Source organism: Oncorhynchus gorbuscha, linkage group LG21, assembly GCF_021184085.1.
Source record: "Oncorhynchus gorbuscha isolate QuinsamMale2020 ecotype Even-year linkage group LG21, OgorEven_v1.0, whole genome shotgun sequence".
NCBI lineage: Eukaryota > Metazoa > Chordata > Actinopteri > Salmoniformes > Salmonidae > Oncorhynchus > Oncorhynchus gorbuscha.
Window position 1 is genome coordinate 51,157,299 of NC_060193.1, and position 25,671 is coordinate 51,182,969.

Genomic DNA, 25,671 nt, shown 5'->3' on the forward strand with positions numbered 1-25,671 from the left:
TGACGCGCGCTTGGGAATAGATTTTGTCACTCGCGTCACTGTTTTCGGGAATTGTGGTGATTGAGAGAGATGGCCACTGTTGTTTCTTAAATGTTCCTCGCTCTTTCCAACTATGATCTGAGTGCCTCGGTTTTTGGAGACTTATGTGCGTTTCAGATGGTGGTGGCAGGGGGAGATGTTACAAATGAGAAGCGGTCAATTCGAGGAAATACACGAATACGTCAATATGGCGACAGCTGCCGCCTCCCCTGCTCGTTTTGAACCCACGACAATTAAGGTATGGCTACTAGCCTCACCTTCTCTTTCAGATTATACCTGTAGCCTGTGCTTATTGTTCGTGATAAGGCTTCATACATGTGTTTAAAAGCAAACCACTGAACTTGTCTAGACGGATGTATTAGCCATCAATCGATTCCTAACTTGTTTCACACCTTCGTGTGTTTGGCTATGCGTTTCATGATGACAAAACGGCTGTATGTTGTGGTTACCTGTGTCTCTGTTAGTAGCTTACCATTTGGTTTCTGTCTGCCGTTGGGCGTATGAGCCACAAATTGGTGTTTTCCGTGTTGTTTCACATTTCAGCACCATGGACAGCAGACGTGTTCAGAGAAAATTAGGCAACGCAGCAATACGTACTAATATGAACGGTTACTATTACTCATATGTCACATTTAATGTATTGATATAATAGCAGTATGTATTGATTTAATATATGTCTTGAGTACGTACTTTTGTTGATAACAGCCTACATAAAGTCTCGAGGGATTCGTGTGTCTGTGAACAGATCAGACAAATTCCAGCTGTGATATCGATCACCTTCTGAGTATGATATTCCGGAAGCTTCTTTATCCCTATCACAGACAGACATCATCATATTAAAACAACCTTTTTTAAACGTGGAGGTCGACATTAGAAACATTCTTTGGATAAATGCCGTCCACCCAGGACTACCTTTTGATTTGAAATGTCTTTGGAAATGTAATGTCCATTCGAAACCCTAACGTACCAAAACGTATAGCTAACTATGCATGCTAGAACTGGAGATACCATTGGATTCATCGTGAGAGTATAGAAATAACCAGTGTCTGCGGTGTTGTTTGACTCCAGGCAAAACAAGCCGCCAGAGACTGGTTTAGTTGTGGGCGTGTGTACTAGCATAGGGTCTAGCAAACCTCTCATAGGGCTCTTAGATGAGGTGCTGTCGACTAACTCACACATCAGAGCAGTGGATCCCCAAGCTGTCATTAGAACACAAGCAGATGTATTTATGAAGTTTCCCATGGGAAAAGCTAGCTAGGACACAGTGACACAGATATCGGCTAAAGTATAAAGAACCATAGGATATACAGTTGAAGTCGAAAGTTTACATACACTTAGGTTAACCACTCCACAAATGTCTTGTTAACAAACTATAGTTTTGGCAAGGACATCTACTTTGTGCATGACACAAGTAATATTTCCAACAATTGTTTACAGGCAGATTTTTTCACATATAATTCACTGTGTCACAATTCTAGTGGGTCAGAAGTTTACATACACTAAGTTGACTGTGCCTTTAAACAGCTTGGAAAATTCCAGAAAATGATGTCATGGCTTTAGAAGCTTCTGATAGGCTAATTGACATCATTTGAGTCAATTGGAGTTGTACCTGTGGATGTATTTCAAGGCCTACCTTCAAACACAGTGCCTCTTTGCTTGACATCATGGGAAAATCGAAAGAAATCAGCAAAGTCCTCAGAAAAAAGGTTGTGACCTTCACAGGTCTGGTTCATCCTTGGGAGCAATTTCTAAATGCCTGAAGGTACCACTTTCATGTGTACAAACAAGAGTACGCAAGTATAAACACCATGGGACCAGGCAGTCGTCATACCGCTCAGGAAGGAGACGCATTCTGTCTCTTAGAGATGAACGTACTTTGGTGTGAAAAGTGCAAATCAATCCCAGAACAACAGTAAAGGACCTTGTGAAGATGCTGGAGGAAATAATGGGTACAAAAGTAAGGAAGGAGCCACTGCTCCAAAACCGCCATAAAAAAGCCAGACTACGGTTTGCAACTGCACATGGGGACAAAGATCATACTTTTTGGAGAAATGTCCTCTGGTCTGATGAAACAAAAACAGAACTGTTTGGCCATAATGACCATCGTTATGTTTGGAGGAGAAAGGGGGAGGCTTGCAAGCCAAAGAACACCATCCCAACCGTGAAGCACAGGGGTGGCAGCATCATGTTGTTGGGTGTGGGGGTGCTTTGCTGCAGGAGGGACTGGTGCACTTCACAAAATAGATGGCATTATGAGGCTGGAAAATTCTGTGGATTTATTGAAGCAACATCTCAAGACATCAGTCAGGAAGTTAAAGCTTGGTCGCAACTGGGTCTTCCAAATGGACAATGACCCCAAGCATACTTCAATTGTTGTGGTCAAATGGCTTAAGGACAACAAAGTGAAGGTATTGGAGTGGCCATCACAAAGCCCTGACCTCAATCCTATAGAAAATGTGTGGGCAGAACTGAAAAAGTGTGTGTCCTGGGCAAGGAGGCCTACAAACCTGACTCAGTTACACCAGCTCTGTCAGGAGGAATGGGCCAAAATTCACCCAAATTATTGAGGAAAACTTGTGGAAGGCTACCCGAAACATTTGACTCAAGTTAAGCAATTTAAAGGCAATGCTACCGAATACTAATTGAGTGTACGTAAACTTCTGACCCACTGGGAATGTGATGTAATAAATAAAAGCTTAAATAAATCATTCTCTCTACTATTATTCTGACATATAATAATAATAATAATAATATATGCCATTTAGCAGACGCTTTTATCCAAAGCACATTTCACATTCTTAAAATAAAGTGGTGATCCTAACTGACCGAAGACAGGGAATTTTTACTTGGATTAAATGTCAGGAATTGTGAAAAACTGAGATTAAATGTATTTTGCTAAGGTGTATGTAAACTTCCGACTTCAACAGTATGATGTCACTGTAATTCCCCATTTATACGCCTATTCCATGCCATGAATTAGAACATAGGTGTTTTCTGGCACACTTTATTTAGATAGTCCATCTGTAGATGCTCAAACAGGGGTCATACTATCAACAAACTATCTGTTGATAAGCAACTGGTTGCTGGGGTTACGGGTAGGTTTAGAACACGAGTTAGGGTAAGGGTAAGGGTTAGTGCTAGGATAAGGGTAACAGTTAAGTTTATGGTTAGGATAAGGGTTAGGGTCAGTAGATGGTTAGTTGAATTGCTACTTATAGTCTGTAGAAACACTAATCAACTCTGAAAACACCTACTACTTTGGTGTCCATTGCTCAAACGGCAATCAGAAACCAAATGGTGCTAACCTGATGAATGCAAATGAGATCCCTCCTCGGCTGGCCTAGGAGCCCTGTGGAAGTGTATGCTGGGTGCCGTGTCACTGTTTTGTACGTGCCATTTCTCATAAGTTAGACAATAATTAGGGTTGCTAGGTGACACAACTGCAGCTCCTTCATTGTTTCAGAAATATTACATGGTAAAGACTGACAATGAAGGCTTTGTCAGTAGTGCCATTCTGTGACGAGCATCAAAGTGTTAAAGATGTAATGAGAGAGGAGCCGGTGGGGGAACACAGTCGTATTCCCTGGCCCCTGCTCCCAGACAGGTAGGCCCCCACTGCCCTCATTGGCCTCTGAATATGTGTTGTCTTCAAGGTACAGGCTTTGTTCTAATTGCCCACTTGGGTGTTAAGGGAGTCCTTGTTTGTATCTCTCCATTGGTCTCTGGAGGAAACAGGGTAGGCCTTTGGAGAGAGGGAGAGCAAGAGAAACAGGGGAGCGGAAGGTGTGTGTGGGCGTTGATTGATGTTGATGGAGAATTTGGCCATGGTGAGAGAGAAAATGAGTGGTTATTTCCATCACAGATGTATCCACAATGAGAGTGATCTATCCACAGCAGTTGGCTGTTTTTAAAAGAACCACAGTGGCAGTGACAACCCTGGGGACATATTGAAGGTCACCTACGTAGAATTACATTTAAGAATCTTAAAATAATCTCTGTGTAACGATTGTCGTTGTTGGAAGAAGGTGAGGACCAAGGTACAGCGTGGTATGTGTTTGGCATTTTATTAAATATATAGCTGAACACTAGATAACAAAGTAACAAAAGGGCTGAAACCAGGTCTCTGTGCATGATGACGTACCGGTATATCTGAACATGGTGCTACAGTACAGTAAAATACAGTAGACGTCATGGGAAATGAAGATTATATTGCCATTCATGCTGTTTCAGTTGTGTCCTCCCAATACGTATTTGACATTCGTCTTAGGGGGAGTAATCTGTCTAAACAAACAGTAGAGTACTGGGTGTATCCCTGGCCACTTGTCATGCACACCATGTGCTATAGGCTAAATGTTGTAGCTGTGCCTTCCTGATGTCCCTCTCTCCCCAGCTCCCTGCCCTGGCGGAGCCCCAAGCGTTCCTGTGAAGGAGCACCATGACAAGATGGCACAGCTGCTTGTACCGCCCGGACCTGACAGCTTCTGCCACTTCTGTCCCGACTCGCTTGCCGCCATCGAAAGGCGCGTCGCCGAGGAGGAGACCGGGAGACCCCGCGTTGACCGCTGTAGCGACAGCGAAGACAACGGGCCCAAGCCCAACAGCGACCTGGAGGCAGGGAAGTCCCTCCCCTTCATCTACGGTGACGTCCCCCAAGGCTTTGTCTCCACCCCTCTGGAGGACCTGGACCCCTTCTACTCCAATCAGAAGGTACGTCTGGAGTCTGGACACACCCACACCTAGCCTAAGTTCCAGATCTGTTTGTGCTGTCTTGTCAACTCCCATTTCATGTCATATGGTACTCAGGCTAAACCCCACCCACAACCTTTAAGGTTTGGTCTATTTTTCAATCCCAAATTATTATGGTACATTCACAAGACATTGCAAGACTCATTGGCAATTACGTTATCCCCTGCTGGCCAATAATGGCACATAGGAGTTCACAGAATGTTCTGAATTTTAAGCAAAGCTAGCATACCGTGCTCCAAAGTGGCAGCATGGTGTTGTGTCCTCATGCTGCCTTCATGTGCCATGTTGTGTCATTTATGTATTAACTGGTGCAATCCGTGATGCATCTTCAAAGAATAACAAAAACAGACCAAATTACATTTGAGGCACTGTTTCTGAGCACTCAGTTCATGCCATCACACTCCAGGGTCCTCCTCAGATGGTGCCACGGGTAACTAGCAGCCACACTCTAGTGTCCTCCTCAGATGGTGCCACGGGTAACTAGCAGCCACACTCCAGGGTCCTTCTCAGATGGTGCCACGGCTAACTAGCAGCCACACTCTAGTGTCCTCCTCAGATGGTGCCACGGGTAACTAGCAGCCACACTCCAGGGTCCTTCTCAGATGGTGCCACGGCTAACTAGCAGCCACACTCTAGTGTCCTCCTCAGATGGTGCCACGGCTAACTAGCAGCCACACTCTAGTGTCCTCCTCAGATGGTGCCACGGGTAACTAGCAGCCACACTCTAGTGTCCTCCTCAGATGGTGCCACGGGTAACTAGCAGCCACACTCCAGGGTCCTTCTCAGATGGTGCCACGGCTAACTAGCAGCCACACTCTAGTGTCCTCCTCAGATGGTGCCACGGGTAACTAGCAGCCACACTCTAGTGTCCTCCTCAGATGGTGCCACGGCTAACTAGCAGCCACACTCTAGTGTCCTCCTCAGATGGTGCCACGGCTAACTAGCAGCCACACTCTAGGGTCCTCCTCAGATGGTGCCACGGCTAACTAGCAGCCACACTCTAGTGTCCTCCTCAGATGGTGCCACGGCTAACTAGCAGCCACACTCTAGTGTCCTCCTCAGATGGTGCCACGGCTAACTAGCAGCCACACTCTAGTGTCCTCCTCAGATGGTGCCACGGCTAACTAGCAGCCACACTCCAGGGTCCTCCTCAGATGGTGCCACGGCTAACTAGCAGCCACACTCTAGTGTCCTCCTCAGATGGTGCCACGGCTAACTAGCAGCCACACTCCAGGGTCCTCCTCAGATGGTGCCACGGCTAACTAGCAGCCACACTCCAGGGTCCTCCTCAGATGGTGCCACGGCTAACTAGCAGCCACACTCTAGTGTCCTCCTCAGATGGTGCCACGGCTAACTAGCAGCCACACTCTAGGGTCCTCCTCAGATGGTGCCACGGCTAACTAGCAGCCACACTCTAGTGTCCTCCTCAGATGGTGCCACGGCTAACTAGCAGCCACACTCTAGTGTCCTCCTCAGATGGTGCCACGGCTAACTAGCAGCCACACTCTAGGGTCCTCCTCAGATGGTGCCACGGCTAACTAGCAGCCACACTCTAGGGTCCTCCTCAGATGGTGCCACGGCTAACTAGCAGCCACACTCCAGGGTCCTCCTCAGATGGTGCCATGGCTAACTAGCAGCCACACTCTAGTGACCTCCTCAGATGGTGCCACGGCTAACTAGCAGCCACACTCTAGTGTCCTCCTCAGATGGTGCCACGGCTAACTAGCAGCCACACTCTAGTGACCTCCTCAGATGGTGCCACGGCTAACTAGCAGCCACACTCTAGTGACCTCCTCAGATGGTGCCACGGCTAACTAGCAGCCACACTCTAGTGACCTCCTCAGATGGTGCCACGGCTAACTAGCAGCCACACTCTAGTGTCCTCCTCAGATGGTGCCACGGCTAACTAGCAGCCACACTCTAGGGTCCTCCTCAGATGGTGCCACGGCTAACTAGCAGCCACACTCCAGGGTCCTCCTCAGATGGTGCCACGGCTAACTAGCAGCCACACTCTAGTGTCCTCCTCAGATGGTGCCACGGCTAACTAGCAGCCACACTCTAGGGTCCTCCTCAGATGATGCCACGGCTAACTAGCAGCCACACTCTAGGGTCCTCCTCAGATGGTGCCACGGCTAACTAGCAGCCACACTCTAGGGTCCTCCTCAGATGGTGCCACGGCTAACTAGCAGCCACACTCCAGGGTCCTCCTCAGATGGTGCCATGGCTAACTAGCAGCCACACTCTAGTGACCTCCTCAGATGGTGCCACGGCTAACTAGCAGCCACACTCTAGGGTCCTCCTCAGATGGTGCCACGGCTAACTAGCAGCCACACTCTAGTGACCTCCTCAGATGGTGCCACGGCTAACTAGCAGCCACACTCTAGTGACCTCCTCAGATGGTGCCACGGCTAACTAGCAGCCACACTCTAGTGACCTCCTCAGATGGTGCCACGGCTAACTAGCAGCCACACTCCAGGGTCCTCCTCAGATGGTGCCATGTCTAACTAGCAGCCACACTCTAGTGACCTCCTCAGATGGTGCCACGGCTAACTAGCAGCCACACTCTAGTGTCCTCCTCAGATGGTGCCACGGCTAACTAGCAGCCACACTCTAGTGTCCTCCTCAGATGGTGCCACGGCTAACTAGCAGCCACACTCTAGTGACCTCCTCAGATGGTGCCACGGCTAACTAGCAGCCACACTCCAGGGTCCTCCTCAGATGGTGCCATGGCTAACTAGCAGCCACACTCTAGTGACCTCCTCAGATGGTGCCACGGCTAACTAGCAGCCACACTCTAGTGTCCTCCTCAGATGGTGCCACGGCTAACTAGCAGCCACACTCTAGTGTCCTCCTCAGATGGTGCCACGGCTAACTAGCAGCCACACTCTAGGGTCCTCCTCAGATGGTGCCACGGCTAACTAGCAGCCACACTCTAGGGTCCTCCTCAGATGGTGCCACGGCTAACTAGCAGCCACACTCTAGGGTCCTCCTCAGATGGTGCCACGGCTAACTAGCAGCCACACTCTCAGAGTGTCCTCCTCAGATGGTGCCACGGCTAACTAGCAGCCACACTCTAGGGTCCTCCTCAGATGGTGCCACGGCTAACTAGCAGCCACACTCTAGTGTCCTCCTCAGATGGTGCCACGGCTAACTAGCAGCCACACTCTAGTGTCCTCCTCAGATGGTGCCACGGCTAACTAGCAGCCACACTCTAGTGTCCTCCTCAGATGGTGCCACGGCTAACTAGCAGCCACACTCCAGGGTCCTCCTCAGATGGTGCCACGGCTAACTAGCAGCCACACTCTAGGGTCCTCCTCAGATGGTGCCACGGCTAACTAGCAGCCACACTCTAGTGTCCTCCTCAGATGGTGCCACGGCTAACTAGCAGCCACACTCAGGGTCCTCCTCAGATGGTGCCACGGCTAACTAGCAGCCACACTCTAGTGTCCTCCTCAGATGGTGCCACGGCTAACTAGCAGCCACACTCTATGGTCCTCCTCAGATGGTGCCACGGCTAACTAGCAGCCACACTCTAGGGTCCTCCTCAGATGGTGCCACGGCTAACTAGCAGCCACACTCCAGGGTCCTCCTCAGATGGTGCCATGGCTAACTAGCAGCCACACTCTAGTGACCTCCTCAGATGGTGCCACGGCTAACTAGCAGCCACACTCTAGTGTCCTCCTCAGATGGTGCCACGGCTAACTAGCAGCCACACTCTAGTGTCCTCCTCAGATGGTGCCACGGCTAACTAGCAGCCACACTCTAGTGTCCTCCTCAGATGGTGCCACGGCTAACTAGCAGCCACACTCTAGTGTCCTCCTCAGATGGTGCCACGGCTAACTAGCAGCCACACTCTAGGTCCTCCTCAGATGGTGCCACGGCTAACTAGCAGCCACACTCCAGGGTCCTCCTCAGATGGTGCCACGGCTAACTAGCAGCCACACTCTAGTGTCCTCCTCAGATGGTGCCACGGCTAACTAGCAGCCACACTCTAGGTCCTCCTCAGATGGTGCCACGGCTAACTAGCAGCCACACTCAGATGGTGCCAGGGTCCTCCTCAGATGGTGCCACGGCTAACTAGCAGCCACACTCCAGGGTCCTCCTCAGATGGTGCCACGGCTAACTAGCAGCCACACTCTAGTGTCCTCCTCAGATGGTGCCACGGCTAACTAGCAGCCACACTCTAGGGTCCTCCTCAGATGGTGCCACGGCTAACTAGCAGCCACACTCTAGGGTCCTCCTCAGATGGTTCCACGGCTAACTAGCAGCCACACTCCAGGGTCCTCCTCAGATGGTGCCATGGCTAACTAGCAGCCACACTCTAGGGTCCTCCTCAGATGGTGCCACGGCTAACTAGCAGCCACACTCTAGTGTCCTCCTCAGATGGTGCCACGGCTAACTAGCAGCCACACTCTAGTGACCTCCTCAGATGGTGCCACGGCTAACTAGCAGCCACACTCTAGTGACCTCCTCAGATGGTGCCACGGCTAACTAGCAGCTACACTCTAGTGACCTCCTCAGATGGTGCCACGGCTAACTAGCAGCCACACTCTAGTGTCCTCCTCAGATGGTGCCACGGCTAACTAGCAGCCACACTCTAGGGTCCTCCTCAGATGGTGCCACGGCTAACTAGCAGCCACACTCCAGGGTCCTCCTCAGATGGTGCCACGGCTAACTAGCAGCCACACTCTAGTGTCCTCCTCAGATGGTGCCACGGCTAACTAGCAGCCACACTCTAGGGTCCTCCTCAGATGGTGCCACGGCTAACTAGCAGCCACACACTAGGGTCCTCCTCAGATGGTGCCACGGCTAACTAGCAGCCACACTCCAGGGTCCTCCTCAGATGGTGCCATGGCTAACTAGCAGCCACACTCTAGTGACCTCCTCAGATGGTGCCACGGCTAACTAGCAGCCACACTCTAGTGTCCTCCTCAGATGGTGCCACGGCTAACTAGCAGCCACACTCTAGTGACCTCCTCAGATGGTGCCACGGCTAACTAGCAGCCACACTCTAGTGTCCTCCTCAGATGGTGCCACGGGTAACTAGCAGCCACACTCTAGTGTCCTCCTCAGATGGTGCCACGGGTAACTAGCAGCCACATTCCAGGGTCCTCCTCAGATGGTGCCACGGCTAACTAGCAGCCACACTCTAGTGTCCTCCTCAGATGGTGCCACGGCTAACTAGCAGCCACACTCTAGTGTCCTCCTCAGATGGTGCCACGGCTAACTAGCAGCCACACTCTAGTGTCCTCCTCAGATGGTGCCACGGCTAACTAGCAGCCACACTCTAGGGTCCTCCTCAGATGGTGCCACGGGTAACTAGCAGCCACACTCCAGGGTCCTTCTCAGATGGTGCCATGGCTAACTAGCAGCCACACTCTAGGGTCCTCCTCAGATGGTGCCACGGGTAACTAGCAGCCAACACACAGGTGACAGGAACTGAGCTGAACTGTGGCCCCAGCGGAGTTTTTGACACAGTGTACTGCAGAAGCCCCTTCTGTAGGGTGGTTGTTTACAGAGCCTACCTAACACTTTTACACTGCCATGATCAGACACACACACACCCACATAGACAGAAACACACAAACACAGTGAGAAACACAAATACACACATACATGCATTACACTTGCATGGGTAAATGCACACAACCCTCACACCCTACAAACGTGTGTACACATACAAACACATAGAAAGTCACACTTGCACGGGTACATACACACACACGCTTCATGATTCCATCTTTGAGAGAGAGAGAGGGACTGCCTGACTGCTCTCCTGTTCTCTGGGGGTTTGAGCGTGCCAGACAGAAGGATCAACACCAACAGTAACAGGACCACAGGACAGCCTCAGTACACCATCAACAGCCGTGGACAATGTCCTGTCCTTGCCTTGGTGCTGTGGTGGTGTAGTGGTGTGGTGGTGTGCACAGCTGGGATGGGTGTGTTTCACACTCACAGTCACTTCTTGTAGTCTTAGTTCCATAGTCAGTCGAGATGTTCTACTTATTACCGCATGTCATGTCATGTCTCTCTCTCTTTCACTCTCTCTCTCTGTCTCTCTCTCTTTCACTCTCTCTCTCTGTCTCTCTCTCTTTCACTCTCTCTCTCTGTCTCTCTCTCTTTCTCTCTCTCTCTCTCTCTCTCTCTCTCTCTCTCTCTCTCTCTCTCTCTCTCTCTCTCTGTCTCTCTCTTTCACTTTCTCTCTCTCTCTCTCTCTCTCTCTGTCTCTCTCTCTCTTTCACTTTCTCTCTCTCTCTCTCTCTCTCTCTCTCTCTCTCTCTCTCTCTCTCTCTCTCTCTCTCTCTCTCTCTCTCTCTTCTCTCTCTGTCTCTCTCTCTCTCTCTCTCTCTCTCTCTCTCTCTCTCTCTCTCTCTCTCTCTCTCTCTCTCTCTCTCTCTCTCTCTCTCTCTCTCTCTCTCTCTCTTTCTCTCTCTCTCTCTCTCTCTCTCTCTCTCTCTCTCTCTCTCTCTCTCTCTCTCTCTCTCTGTCTCTCTCTTTCTCTCTCTCTCTCTCTCTCTCTCTCTCTCTCTCTCTCTCTCTCTCTCTCTCTCTCTCTCTCTCTCTCTCTCTCTCTCTCTCTCTCTCTCTCTCTCTCTCTCTCTCTCTCTCTCTTTCTCTCTCTGTCTCTCTCTCTATTTCACTCTCTCCCTCTGTCTTTCTCTCTTTCAGACATTTATAGTGTTGAATCGCGGCAAGGCAATATTCCGTTTCAACGCCACTCCTGCCTGTTACATCCTAAGCCCCTTCAATCCTCTACGGAGAATAGCAATTGCAGTTTTAGTACACTCATATCCTTTCACATCTATATGAAGGCTTGGATTGAAATAATTATGGCAAAGTTTGGTGTCATGTGGAGCATGTACAGGTGTATGTGAGAGAAATGTGACTAAATTGTATGTTAACTTTGAAAATATGTTATGGTAGAGGGGTCCCTGAGTGGTTCGTGACCATGTGATCTGACCAAGAAAAAACTCTGGGTCAATATTTCTAGGCTGTATAGGGCATGGCGTTTTCCTGGTAAATGCCTATGGTCACGGAACACTCTGGGCATAGTCTTCATTACTAGTTAGCCTTGATGTCACATTGCTTTACATGTGTCTCTGAACGTGGTGAGTTCTTTCCTTGACTTGTGTCTCTGTACGTTGTTCAGCATGTTAATCATGTTCACCATTTTGACCAACTGTGCTTTTATGACTCTGAGCAACCCCCCGGACTGGGCCAAGAATGTTGAGTAAGTAACTTATATTCTACATTTAATTCCTGTAGGTTATTTATTATTAGCTGTTACCCTATTCAATTGACACCAGTTTTTATAGCTTCCTTGGTAAGACAAAGATACAATCCTGTTTCCAGTGTGAGAATGCGTATTTGCGTTTGGGCTCAAGTAATCTCAGGAATTTTTACTGTGAGAAACCAAAAGAAACGAATTAGCATGACATTTCGAACATCGGCAATGCTCCAGTATCCACCACAGGAGGTTGGCGGCACCTTAATTGGGGAGGACGGGCTGGTGGTAATGACTGGAGGAATAGGTGGAATGGTATCAAATATATCAAACACATAGTTTCAATGTGTTTGATGCCATTCCAATCGCTCCGTTCTAGCCATTATTATGAGCCGTCCTCCCCTCAGCAGCCTCCACTGATATCCACACTAGCGTAACACCTACAATTGTTATCTTGGTATCGAAATTGGAACAGAGCCGACACTGGCACAGGACAAATAGTGTTGTTTTGGTCCAGCCCCGGAAAACAGGCATAAGGTTTTGATTGAATAGGGCTATTGTTGTTGACTTCCATAGCAACCGCCATAATGCCTTTCTCTCTTGGTTTGATCAGGTACACGTTCACAGGGATTTACACATTCGAGTCTCTCATTAAAATCTTGGCGAGGGGATTCTGTGTGGGGAAGTTCACCTTCCTCAGGGATCCATGGAACTGGTTGGACTTCATGGTAATCTCCATGGCGTAAGTATTACCACAGATGTATGTATGACTTATATGTCCTGCTAGGATCAATAGAATAGGATATTATGAGGCATTGATGCATTATTACCTAGGACTGATGTCTGTATTCCTCCTAACCAGCGTAGATTGAAATAAATATAATTAATATAACACTTCACTACAAAACTGCTACTCATGTCACTAATCCAAATATCAATATACACTGACTATACCAAACATGAGGAACACCTTCAGTTGCTCCCCCCCCACCCCCACCCACGCTCAAAATGCTAGCCCATGTTGAGCGTGGAAAACCCAGCAGCATTGCAGTTCTTGACACAAACCGGTGTGCCTGGCACCTACTACATTACCCCGTTCAAAGGCACTTACTTTGTCTCGCCCATTCACCATCTGAATTTCACACATACCCAATCCATGTCTCAATTGTCTCGAGGCTTAAACATCTTTCTCTAACCTGTCTCCTCCCCTTCATCTACACTGACTGAAGTGGATTTAACAAGTGACATCAATAGGGATCCTAACTTTTCACCTGGAATCACCTGTTCAATCTATGTCATGGAGAGAGCAGGTGTCCTTAATGTTTGTACAGTCAGTGTATATTCTACCTCTGCCATGTAACTGGAAGGACTGGTTTTAAAAGTGTGGACACAGAGGTCTGTCAGGTCTGTCAGGACACAGAGGTCTGTCAGGTCTGTCAGGACACACAGGTTAGAGCAGTGTCACCACACTCAACGCTCTAGACCGGTGGCATTCCAACTTTTTCAGCGGGGACCCCATTTGTTTTTGCCAGAATTTCTGGGGACCCTGATTATTTTGTTCTCGCGACCCCACCCCTAATCTAATGGTGCAACCTTAGTTTGTTACGTTTCTATTTTTACTTTAACAAAGGGCCATCAATTCATGACATTTTAATCTCTCTTCAAAATGAAAAGAATCCATTAACTACATTTACTCAATAAAATTGTATTTTTCAAATGATCTTTCTCGAAACGTATATACTGTATGTAGGATATCTAATGTACTCCTATGTTTATGGTGTAGTGCATTTGATCGAATGAATTCTACTGTGAAAGTGTGTACTTGGTGTATTCATATGCGCGTATGTGTGTACCTGCGTCTGTACGTGTGTGTGTGTGTGTGTGTGTGTGTGTGTGTGTGTGTGTGTGTGTGTGTGTGTGTGTGTGTGTGTGTGTGTGTGTGTGTGTGTGTGTGTGTGTGTGTGTGTGTGTGTGTGTGTGTGTGTGTGTGTGTGTGTGTGCATTTGCAAGTATGTCAGGGTACAATGCAGATTTTTAACTGTGCATTTAATCCTGCAGGTATGTAACAGAGTTTGTAAACCTAGGCAATGTTTCAGCTCTGCGCACTTTCAGAGTATTGCGAGCTTTGAAAACTATCTCGGTCATCCCAGGTAAGAACCTGTGTCTGCTCTCTCACCCGTCAGCCAAGATGTCTTTTGTTTGTGACGTTTGTCGACCTCCCTGTCCTGTCCTGTCCTTTTGTGTGACTTCCCCCTTCCTTCCCTCGCTCCTCCTCCCTCCCCCAAACCTCCCCCTGCTGCCTTCCCTTACAGATATGTGACAGAGTTTGTGGACCTGGGTAATGTCTCGGCCCTCAGAACCTTCAGGGTTCTCCGAGCCCTCAAAACTATATCAGTCATCCCAGGTGAGAGAGCCCAGGTCAGAGGTTAAAGGTGAAATGCTTAAATGCTAGCAACAAGGCTATAAGCTAACGGCTAATGGCTAATTGGCTCCATCTGAGATACAGTAACTGCTCATCTCATGTTAGCTTAGCCTAGCGTTGTTGCCTCTGTCACGCTGCCTTTCCACAGGCAAGTAAAAGCAGGAATCCGGGCCCACTCCATCGAGATGGAAAAGATTCCATGCTTTTAGACACATGACATTACTTTCACTTTCTTCCTGTAATTCTCTTTCTTTGTTATCTTGCCCTTTGGGGAAATTAGGTAGAATATTTATTATTTGTTTGCTTTTTTATGCATGAGACATTGCAAAAGTTCCAATTTGTGTGGTGAGCATTTGTGTCTAGGGTTCCCCCTCTGTCCTTGTTCTAAGTTGCATGTATGTCTTGTTCACTGTGTATGGTGGTTGTTGAATAGGGTTCTACTAGAGTGATGCTAGGCAATGCCATGACACACACTCTCACAAAGTTGTCATCTCTCGGTTTCATGGACCAACCAATCACATCATTGACCCCCTGATTTAGTGGGGTTCGCTAACCTCAACCGACATCAGCCCGCTTTCAAATCAAATCGAATCAAATCTAATGTTATTTGTCACATGTGCCGAATACAACAAGTAGACCTTACAGTGAAATGCTTACTTACAAGACCCTAACCAACAATGCAGTTTTAAGAAAAATACCAAATAATTAAAGAGCAGCAGAAAAATAACAATAGCGAGGCTATATACAGGGGTACCGGTACAGAGTCAATGTGCGATGGCACCGGTTAGTCGAGGTAATTGAGGTAATATACATATGGGCAGAGTTATTAAAGTGACTATGCATAGATAATAACAGAGAGTAGCAACAGTGTAAAAGAGGGGGGGGGCAATGCAAATATTCTGGGTAGCCATTTGACTAGATGATTAGGAGTCTTATGGCTTGAGGGTAGAAGCTGTTTAGAAGCCTCTTGGACCTAGACTTGGCACTCTGGTACCGCTTGCTGTGCTGTAGCAGAGAGAACAGTCTATGACCAGGGTGGCTGGAGTATTTGACCATTTTTAGGGCCTTCCTCTGACACCACCTGGTATAGAGGTCCTGGAGAACAGGAAGCTTGGCCCCAGTGATGTACTGGGACATGTGCACTACCCTCTGTAGTGCCTTGCAGTCGGAGGCCGAGCAGTTGCCGTACCAGGCAGTGATGCAACCCATCAGGATGCTCTTGTTGGTGCAGCTGTAGAACCTTTTGAAGATCTGAGAACCCATGCCAAATCTTTTCAGTGTATCGAGGGGGAATAGGTTTTGTCGTGCCCTCTTCACAACTGTCTTGGTGTGCTTTGACCTTGTTAGTTTGTTGGTGATGTGTTTGTGCTCGGCCCTCCTATTCCTGTAGTCCACAATCAACTCCTTTGTCTTGATCATGTTGAGGGAGAGGTTGTTGTCCTGGCACCACACGGCCAGGTCTCTGACCTCCTCCCTATAGGCTGTCTCGTCATTGTCAGCAACCAGGCCTACCACTGTTGTGTCATCTGCAAACTTATTGATGGTGTTGGAGTCATGCCTAGCCGTGCAGTCATGAGTGAACAGAGAGTACAGGAGGGGACTGAGCACGCACCCCTGAGGGGCCACCGTGTTGAGGATCAGCATGGCGGATGTGTTGTTACCTACCCTTACCACCTGGGGGCGGCCTGTCAGGAAGTCCAGGATCCAGTTGCAGAGGGAGGTGTTTAGTCCCAGGGTCCTTAGCTTAGAGATGAGCTTCTAGGGCACTATGGTGTTTAACGCTGAGCTGTAGTCAATGAATAGCATTGTCACATAGGTGTTCCTTTTGTCCAGGTGTGAAAGGGTGGTTGGGGCAGTATGCAAATTGGAGTGGGTCTAGGGTTTCTGGGATAATGGTGTTGATGTGAGCCATGACCAGCCTTTCAAAGCACTTCATGGCTACAGACATGAGTGCTACGGGTCGGTAGTCATTTTGGCAAGTTACCTTAGTGTTCTTGGGCACAGGGACTGTGGTGGTCTGCTTGAAACATGTAGTTATTACAGACTTTGGATAGGGAGAGTTTGAAAATGACAGTGAAGACACTTGCCAGTTGATCAGCGCATGCTCGGGGTACACGTCCTGGTAATCCGTCTGGCCCTGCGGCCTTGTGATTGTTGACCTGATTAAAGGTCTTACGTCGGTTGCAGAGAGCGTGATCACACAGTCGTCCGGAACAGCTGAAGCGCTCATACATGTTTCAGTGTTACTTGCCTCGAAGCGAGCATAGAAGTAATTTAGCTTGTCTGGTAGGCTCGTGTCACTGGACATCTCTCGGCTGGGCTTCCCTTTGTAGTGTGTAATAGTTTGCAAGCCCTGCCACATCAGACGAGCGTCGAAGCCAGAGTATTATGATTAGATCTTAGTCCTGTATTGACACTTTGCTTGTTTGATGGTTTCTTCGGAGGGCATAGCGGGATTTCTTATAAGAAATCCCGCTTATTGTAAGCGGCAGCTCTACCCTTTAGCTCAGTGCGGATGTTGCCTGTAATACATGGCTTCTGGTTGGGGTATGTACATACGGTCACTGAGGGAACGACGTCATCAATGCACTTATTGATGAAGCCAGTGACTGATGTGATATACTCCTCAATGCCATCGGAAGAATCCCAGAACATATTCCAGAAAAACAGTCCTGCTCGAAAAACAGTCCTGTAACTTAGCATCTGCTTAGCATCACTAAAACCCCAACACACTTGGTCCCTATCAAAATGAATGATCGCAATTTGTCCATTACGTCATTATTACATTGCTGTTCAGATCACTCAGTAATGATATGAATATGATACGATATCTGTAGTGATCTGAGTCTATCAACAAACAGACTTTCTGTGTAGACAGTTTGCTAGGGGTTAATCTAAGTGTGTTATGAACTGGGTAATCTTAACACCAACAACACCATCTCTGAAGAGATCCATGAGAAAAAAATGATCAGTCTATACCTCAACTGGCTCCTGTATGAATGCCATACAGAAACTTGACATATGGATCTCCTATGCTGCTTGCTAGCTATCATTGGGGGCTGAAGCATTACTATATACCTTAGCATTTCTATACTATATTTCTATACTGTATTATGTATATGTTCTATTAACCAGTTGGAGCTGTTAACCAGGACTGTGCGTCGTCCCTCCCTTGCAGGACTAAAGACCATCGTGGGCGCTCTGATCCAGTCGGTCAAGAAGCTCTCCGACGTCATGATCCTCACCGTTTTCTGTCTCAGCGTCTTCGCCCTGATTGGCCTGCAGCTCTTCATGGGAAACCTGAGGCAGAAGTGTATCCGCAACCTCGTCAATGACACGATCCCCGACAACCACCTGAACAGAACTCTGGGAACTCCAAACATAAATGGAACTGATTTCAATGGCACTGATTTCAACGTCACTCGCTCCGTAAACTGGACTGAGTACATCAACGATGAGAGTAAGCTAAGTGCTTGTTTTGTCTGCAGGGGCACTGGGGTAATGAGGGTTGAGTTCTCTACCACAGACAGTATCTGAGTCACACTACTCAGACAGACTTCCTATTGTCACGAACCGGCTCAAAGCCCGTAACAAAGGGAGACAACGTGGAGATAAGGAGTAGCAAAATATATATTTATTAACTAAAGCAACTAAGTATAATATACAATGGTGTGTGTAATCAGTAATCAGTAGTGTAAGTGAGTGTTTTGCATGAATGAATGTGATAATGCAGGGTGGTGAAAGGTGCCTAAGCAAACAAACAAAAGGCCACCAACAACCACAACAGAATCTACAAAGGTGTCTGCATGGAGAGAGTCTCCTCCATGAATGTGGAAGAAGTCTATTTATCCTGGGAGACACCTGGCCCAGGTGTTTCCCATGTAGCTGACGACCCTCCCAACTCCGCCCACCAGCATCCTAATAAGGAAACAAGAACAAAGAGAGAATACGGCAGACAGAGTGGGAGGGTCGTCACATTCACCCCCATAAAACCGGGGACCAACAAGGAACACGGAACAAAATACCAGCCTCTGCGTCCCAAATTGACACAGCCTCTGCGTCCCAAATTGACACAGCTTCTGCGTCCCAAATTGACACAGCCTCTGCGTCCCAAATTGACACAGCCTCTGCGTCCCAAATTGGTGAGGGGTTATGTGTTCACACCTCCACCTGCCCCATCCAACCTCCTCCTCCCCAGACCTCAGCAACCTTTGCGCATAGGAAGCAATATTTAAGAGGAAAGAAGAACACAAGACCAGAGGGGAACAGACAGGAAAGATAGAACATGACAACCCAAAACAATGGTCAGTCACGTAAACATTCAGGAACATGGCACAAAAGACCACAACAGCTACAAACTCCAACGAAAAGAACATCAGGGTCCTTCATTTTTACAACTCCCAACGATTAATAGTCACTTCCAACGATTCATAGTCACTTCCAACGATTCATAGTCACTTCCAACGATTCATAGTCACTTCCAACGAAACAGCATTTCCATCATTTCAATCATTTAACCTTGTAGTGTTCAGCGATCTTCAACAGCTGTTCTTTAGTACATAATTCTAACAGTTCCTCTGATGGAAAGCGAATGAACTTGTGTACATGAGACACCATAGTCATAAGTAAATAATCTTGCTCAACTCTGCTGAGCACATCAGACCACAACCAGAGAAATGACAATCACCCTGAGCACCACAGAAGAGAGATGAGATATGGAGCTTCCCCAAAACCTACAATAACTCAACCCTAGTCTTCGTGCAGATTTGCGGTGGGTATTTACGCACTGTAGCCGGGGGCAACTGCTCAATCCTCAGACACCACACAAAAATAACAAACATTTATCCATGCCCAACATGTCCAAAATTGAAACACGTCGCTAAGCCTATCAGGGGAAAAAGGCTACAGCTCCGGGTAGCAAGTTCCACTACCCTACACAAATCTCCTACCGAGGTACACAGCCGATTTACTCACCTCCTCAGACTGACTTCCCAACAGAGAGTAGAAAAAGTTCAGGCTAGGCAAGGCCTGGAAACAACCCATTATACTCTCTCCAACGCAGCACACAAACCAAACAACAAAGGCAACCAATACTGGGCCGATCACACTCAAACACAATATTCAAACCAAACACGTACCTCCACGGTCTCCCAAACCAATAGTTCAAAGATCCCGGATGAGCCCCCACTTGTCACAAACCGGCTCAAAGCCCGTACCAAAGGGAGACAACGTGGAGATAAGGAGTAGCAAAAAATATATTTATTAACTAAAGCAACTAAGTATAATATACAATGGTGTGTGTAATCAGTAATCAGTAGTGTAAGTGAGTGTTTTGCATGCATGAATGTGATAATGCAGGGTGATGAAAGGTGCCAAAGCAAACAAACAAAAGGCCACCAAAAACCACAACAGAATCTACAAAAGGTGTCTGCATGGAGAGAGTCTCCTCCATGAATGTGGAAGAGGTCTATTTATCCTGGGAGACACCTGGCCCAGGTGTTTCCCATGTAGCTGACGACCCTCCCAACTCCGCCCACCGGCATCCTAATAAGGAAACAAGAACAAAGAGAGAATACGGCAGACAGAGTGGGAGGGTCGTCACACTATTCCGTGAAATAAAACCAGACAGACCATGCCCTGCCCACTTTCTGTGAAGCAGCGTGATAAAGAGTGACAGTGATTGGTGGGGAATTGTGGCAAATGTGGCGGATAATCGCCCACAACAACCCCCTCCACCCCCCATCCCCTCCTACACCCTGTCTGTGTGTGAGAAAATAGGCACATTATGAGAGAAAGAGAGAGAGAGGAGGCTGTCACTGGCCGCTGGTTGGACGCGGCAGACGGGCAGGCAGGTGGGCACACAGACCAGACCAGCAACATATGACACTGATGTCATGGGGAGAGAGGGGACAAGGTGGAAACAGAGGAGGATATAAATGAAGAAGAGAGAAATGGTAGAGTGAAAATGGTCTAAGGATAAATTGGAAATGGGTTTACAAACATAGCGAGAGCGAGAGCGGGGAAGAGAAGCAATGTCATGCAAATAAATCTATTTGAGTGAGAGATGGAAAGATGGAGAGAGTAATGGAGGATGTGAGTCACAGAGGTCTGAGAGGGAGGTGTAGCAGTTAGCTGGGTGAGATTTCCAGTACGCCTCTCCATCTCTCTGCAGCCAGCAGTTTTTAGTAATCAAGGCCAGAGGGTCACAGGGTCAAACTCTCCTGGACATCTCTCTGTCCTCTTCCCCTATGCTGTCGGTACACTGCCAAACAGACAGTATATGTCTCATTGACCTCCAGTCTCAGGGGATACATTGGTTTGAATAATTGATATCCTTGTATAATTTAATGTTTACTCCTTTCGTCCTTTGTTTTTGTGAATTATATATTGACAACAATCTATCATTCACCCACAGTAGTGGGTACGAAGTGGTCCTCCTCGGTTGTTGTTGGAAGACAAATCTCCGTCCCAGTCTCAGGTCTTTTGCAGACTCCATCAGGTTTTCTTCCAGAATGGTCCTGTATTTGGCTCCATCCATCTTCCCATCAATTTTAACCATCTTCCCTGTCCCTGCTGAAGAAAAGCAGGCCCAAACCATGATGCTGCCACCACCATGTTTGACAGTGGGGATGGTGTGTTCAGGGTGATGAGCTGTGTTGCTTTTACGCCAAACATAACGTTTTGCATTGTTGCCAAAAAGTTCAATTTTGGTTTCATCTGATCAGAGCACCTTTTTCCACATGTTTGGTGTGTCTCCCAGGTGGCTTGTGGCAAACTTTAAACAACACTTTTTATGGATATCTTTAAGAAATGGCTTTCTTCTTGCCACTCTTCCATAAAGGCCAGATTTGTGCAATATACGACTGATTGTTGTCCTATGGACAGAGTCTCCCACCTCAGCTGTAGATCTCTGCAGTTCATCCAGAGTGATCATGGGCCTCTTGGCTGCATCTCTGATCAGTCTTCTCCTTGTATGAGCTGAAAGTTTAGAGGGACGGCCAGGTCTTGGTAGATTTGCAGTGGTCTGATAATCCATCCATTTCAATATTATCGCTTGCACAGTGCTCCTTGGGATGTTTAAAGCTTGGGAAATCTTTTTGTATTCTAATCCGGCTTTAAACTTCTTCACAACAGTATCTCGGACCTGCCTGGTGTGTTCCTTGTTCTTCATGATGCTCTCTGCGCTTTTAACAGACCTCTGAGGCTATCACAGTGCAGGTGCATTTATACGGAGACTTGATTACACACAGGTGGATTGTATTTATCATCATTAGTCATTTGGATCATTCAAAGATCCTCACTGAACTTCTGGAGAGAGTTTGCTGCACTGAAAGTAAAGGGGCTGAATAATTTTGTACGCCCAATTTTTCAGTTTTTGATTTGTTCAAAAGGTTTGAAATATCCAATAAATGTCATTCCACTTCATGATTGTGTCCCACTTGTTGTTGATTCTTCACAAAGAAATACAGTTTTATATCTTTATGTTTGAAGCCTGAAATGTGGCAAAAGGTCGCAAAGTTCAAGGGGGCCGAATACTTTCGCAAGGCACTGTATATATATACTAAACAAAAATATAAAAGCAACGTGACAATTTCTATGATTTTACTCAATTACATTTCATATAAGGAAATCAGTGAAATGAAATAAATAAATTAGGCCCTAATCTATGGATTCCACATGATTGGGCAGGTGCGCAGCCATGGGAGGGCGTAGGCCCACCCACTTGGGAGCCAGGCCCAACCAATCACAATTAGTTTTTTCCCCACAAAAGGGTTTTATTACGGACAGAAATACTCCTCAGTTTCATCAGCCGTCTGAGAGGCTGGTCTCAGACGATCCCGCAGGTGAAGAAGTTTACACGGGGTCTGTGGGTGTGAGGCCGGTTGGACGTACTGCCAAATTCTCTAAAATGACATTGAAGGCGGCTTATGTTAGAAAATGAACATTAAATTCTCTGGCAACAGCTCTGGTAGAAATTCCTGTAGTCAGCATGCCAATTGCACACTCCCTCAACTTGATACATCTCTGATGTTGTGTGACACAAGTGCACATTTTAGAGTGGCCTTTTATTGTCCCCAGCACAAGGTGCACCTGTGTAATGATCCTGCTGTTTAATCAGCTTCTTGATATGTCACACCTGTCAGGTGGATGGATTATCTTGACAAAGGAGAAATACTCACTAACATGGGATGTAATAAATGTGTGCACAACATTTTAGAGAAATAAGGTTTTTGTGCATATGGATCATTTCTGGGATCTTTTTTTTCAGCTCATGAAAACCATAGGACATGTTGCTTTATATATTGGTTCAGTGTATATTGAGGACACCTTCCTAATATTCAATTGCCCCCCCCTTTTTGCCATATATAATGATAATAACAATTATTTGAATCAAGTGATTTTGTTTATTTCACTCAAAGCAGAGCCACAGCAGATTGTTTGCTAATTCATAAATCAGAATACTGTACAAGGTTGAAAACCCATTAACATTATTTCCTCAATTTCAAACCTAATCCAGTTTCAAGACACCCTCCTCTCTTTCCTCCCTGCCTGCCTCCCTCCTCTCTTTCCTCCCTGCCTGCCTCCCTCCTCTCTTTCCTCCCTGCCTGCCTCCCTCCTCTCTTTCCTCCCTGCCTGCCTCCCTCCTCTCTTTCCTCCCTGCCTGCCTCCCTCCTCTCTTTCCTCCCTGTCTGCCTCCCTCCTCTCTTTCCTCCCTGCCTGCCTCCCTCCTCTCTTTCCTCCCTGCCTTCCTCCCTCCTCTCTTTCCTCCCTGTCTGCCTCCCTCCTCTCTCTCCTCCCTCCCTGCCTCCCTCCTCTCTTTCCTCCCTCCCTGCCTCCCTCCTCTCTCTCCTCCCTCCCTGCCTCCCTCCTCTCTTTCCTGCCTGCCTGCCTCCCTCCTCTCTCTCTCTCCTCCCTCCCTGCCTCCCTCCTCTTTCTCCTCCCTCCCTGCCTCCCTCCTCTCTTTCCTGCCTGCCTCCCTCCTCTCTCTCTCTCCTCCCTCCCTGCCTCCCTCCTCTTTCTCCTCCCTCCCTGCCTCCCTCCTCTCTTTCCTGCCTGCCTGCCTCCCTCCTCTCTCTCTCTCCTCCCTCCCTGCCTCCCTCCTCTCTCTCCTCCCTCCCCGCCTCCCTCCTCTCTTTCCTCCCTGCCCGCCTCCCTCCTCTCTTTCCTGCCTGCCTCCCTCCTCTCTCTCTCTCCTCCCTCCCTGCCTCCCTCCTCTTTCTCCTCCCTCCCTGCCTCCCTCCTCTCTTTCCTGCCTGCCTGCCTCCCTCCTCTCTCTCTCTCCTCCCTCCCTGCCTCCCTCCTCTCTCTCCTCCCTCCCTGCCTCCCTCCTCTCTTTCCTCCCTGCCTGCCTCCCTCCTCTCTCTCTCTCCTCCCTCCCTGCCTCCCTCCTCTCTCTCCTCCCTCCCTGCCTCCCTCCTCTCTCTCCTCCCTCCCCGCCTCCCTCCTCTCTTTCCTCCCTGCCTGCCTCCCTCCTTTCCTGGAGCGCTCCTCAACATATTGACTGATTGTTCCTCTCTCTGTTCTTCCTTGTAGGTAATTACTATTACCTCCTCAACCGCAGGGACGCCCTCCTCTGTGGGAATGGCAGTGGAGCCGGGTGAGACTTGACAACCTCCTTTATTTACATAGACAATTACATTCACCAACCCAGCCTCAACACGCATACGGAGTTACTGAGCACGATTACATGCGCACAATAAATATGTTTATTGTGCACTGTCAGATGAATATAATGGTTTGATTAAAACCTTTAACGTGCTCTGCAAGAAGAGCGATTTACCTAATAATCATGTTTAAATGGACACATTGGGAAATCAACAATCCAAATAAACGCTTTTACAACATGTTCTTTTTGCAAAGACTATTTGATTCTGAGTTTGGACATATGAAGTTTGTTTGTGAAAAACATTTGTAAGATGCATACTTTCAGTATGTACGTGCTGGTACATACAAAGATCAGACTCACAGCTGGAACGCCAATGAAGTTGTTTACATGTCCTAATAATTAGGAAGACTGCTCGGAAAACCAGGTGCTTTGATTGACTTTGACCTTACGCCGGTTAAGATCAGCAGAGTAAGGTGTTTACTCGGCCTTCCGCCTTAATCAGTTTAATATCAAGTTATTAGTGGGCATTGTAAGCGTACTCACTCGTTTCCTTAACACTTTGGCATTGAAGACTTGCTAACTAGAATAGAGAACATGGCATGAATAAAAGAGAGTGAACAGGACTATACTATTTCAGCAGAATTGATTCATTTGATGCAGTCAAGTATAAAAACAGGTGCTTTAAAAACAGGTGCTACTTACAGTGGATAGTGTTAATGTAGTCAGGCTGATCCTAGTACATGAAATCACATTCAGTGTAAGTGCAGTTAAGTCAATCTAATGAAAACCAATGCTGCTCAGTGGACATCGTAAGTATCCACTGTATCGCTCTGTACTGTACAAGTGGCTTGTGGCAGTGGTTTAGTGGCCACCACATGGTTGCTGACCTGTGTGTTGTGTATGGGGGGGGGTCTTCACCACAGGCTGTGCCCAGAGGGATTCACGTGCATTAAGGCAGGCAGGAACCCAGACTACGACTACACAAGCTTCGACTCGTTTGGCTGGGCCTTCCTGTCCCTGTTCAGACTCATGACTCAGGACTTCTGGGAAAACCTATACCAACAGGTGGGCCAAAGCTATTCGTTAGAAACAAAATGTCCGCTCACTGTTTGCCGATCTGATATACTTGATCCCCTTTTAGTGCTTTATCATTTACCAGGAATACTGGTAAAGAAAAGAAAATACATATAATGAAAACAATTCTCTATCTCCCCTCCCTCTATCCTTCTCTCCCTCCCCTCCCTCTATCCTTCTCTCCCTCCCCTCCCTCTATCCTTCTCTCCCTCCCCTCCCTCTATCCTTCTCTCCCTCCCCTCCCTCTATCCTTCTCTCCCTCCCCTCCCTCTATCCTTCTCTCCCTCCCCTCCCTCTATCCTTCTCTCCCTCCCCTCCCCTATCCTTCTCTCCCTCCCCTCCCCTATCCTTCTCTCCCTCCCCTCCCTCTATCCTTCTCTCCCTCCCCTCCCTCTATCCTTCTCTCCCTCCCCTCCCTCTATCCTTCTCTCCCTCCCCTCCCTCTATCCTTCTCTCCCTCCCCTCCCCTATCCTTCTCTCCCTCCCCTCCCCTCTATCCTTCTCTCCCTCCCCTCCCCCTATCCTTCTCTCCCCCCTCCCTCTATCCTTCTCTCCCTC

At 47.9% G+C, this 25,671-nt stretch overlaps 1 pseudogene; it reads left to right on the forward strand.

Moving 5' to 3' along the window:
* LOC124007810 overlaps positions 1 to 25,671 on the forward strand; it is a 48,970-nt pseudogene continuing 23,299 nt past the window's right edge.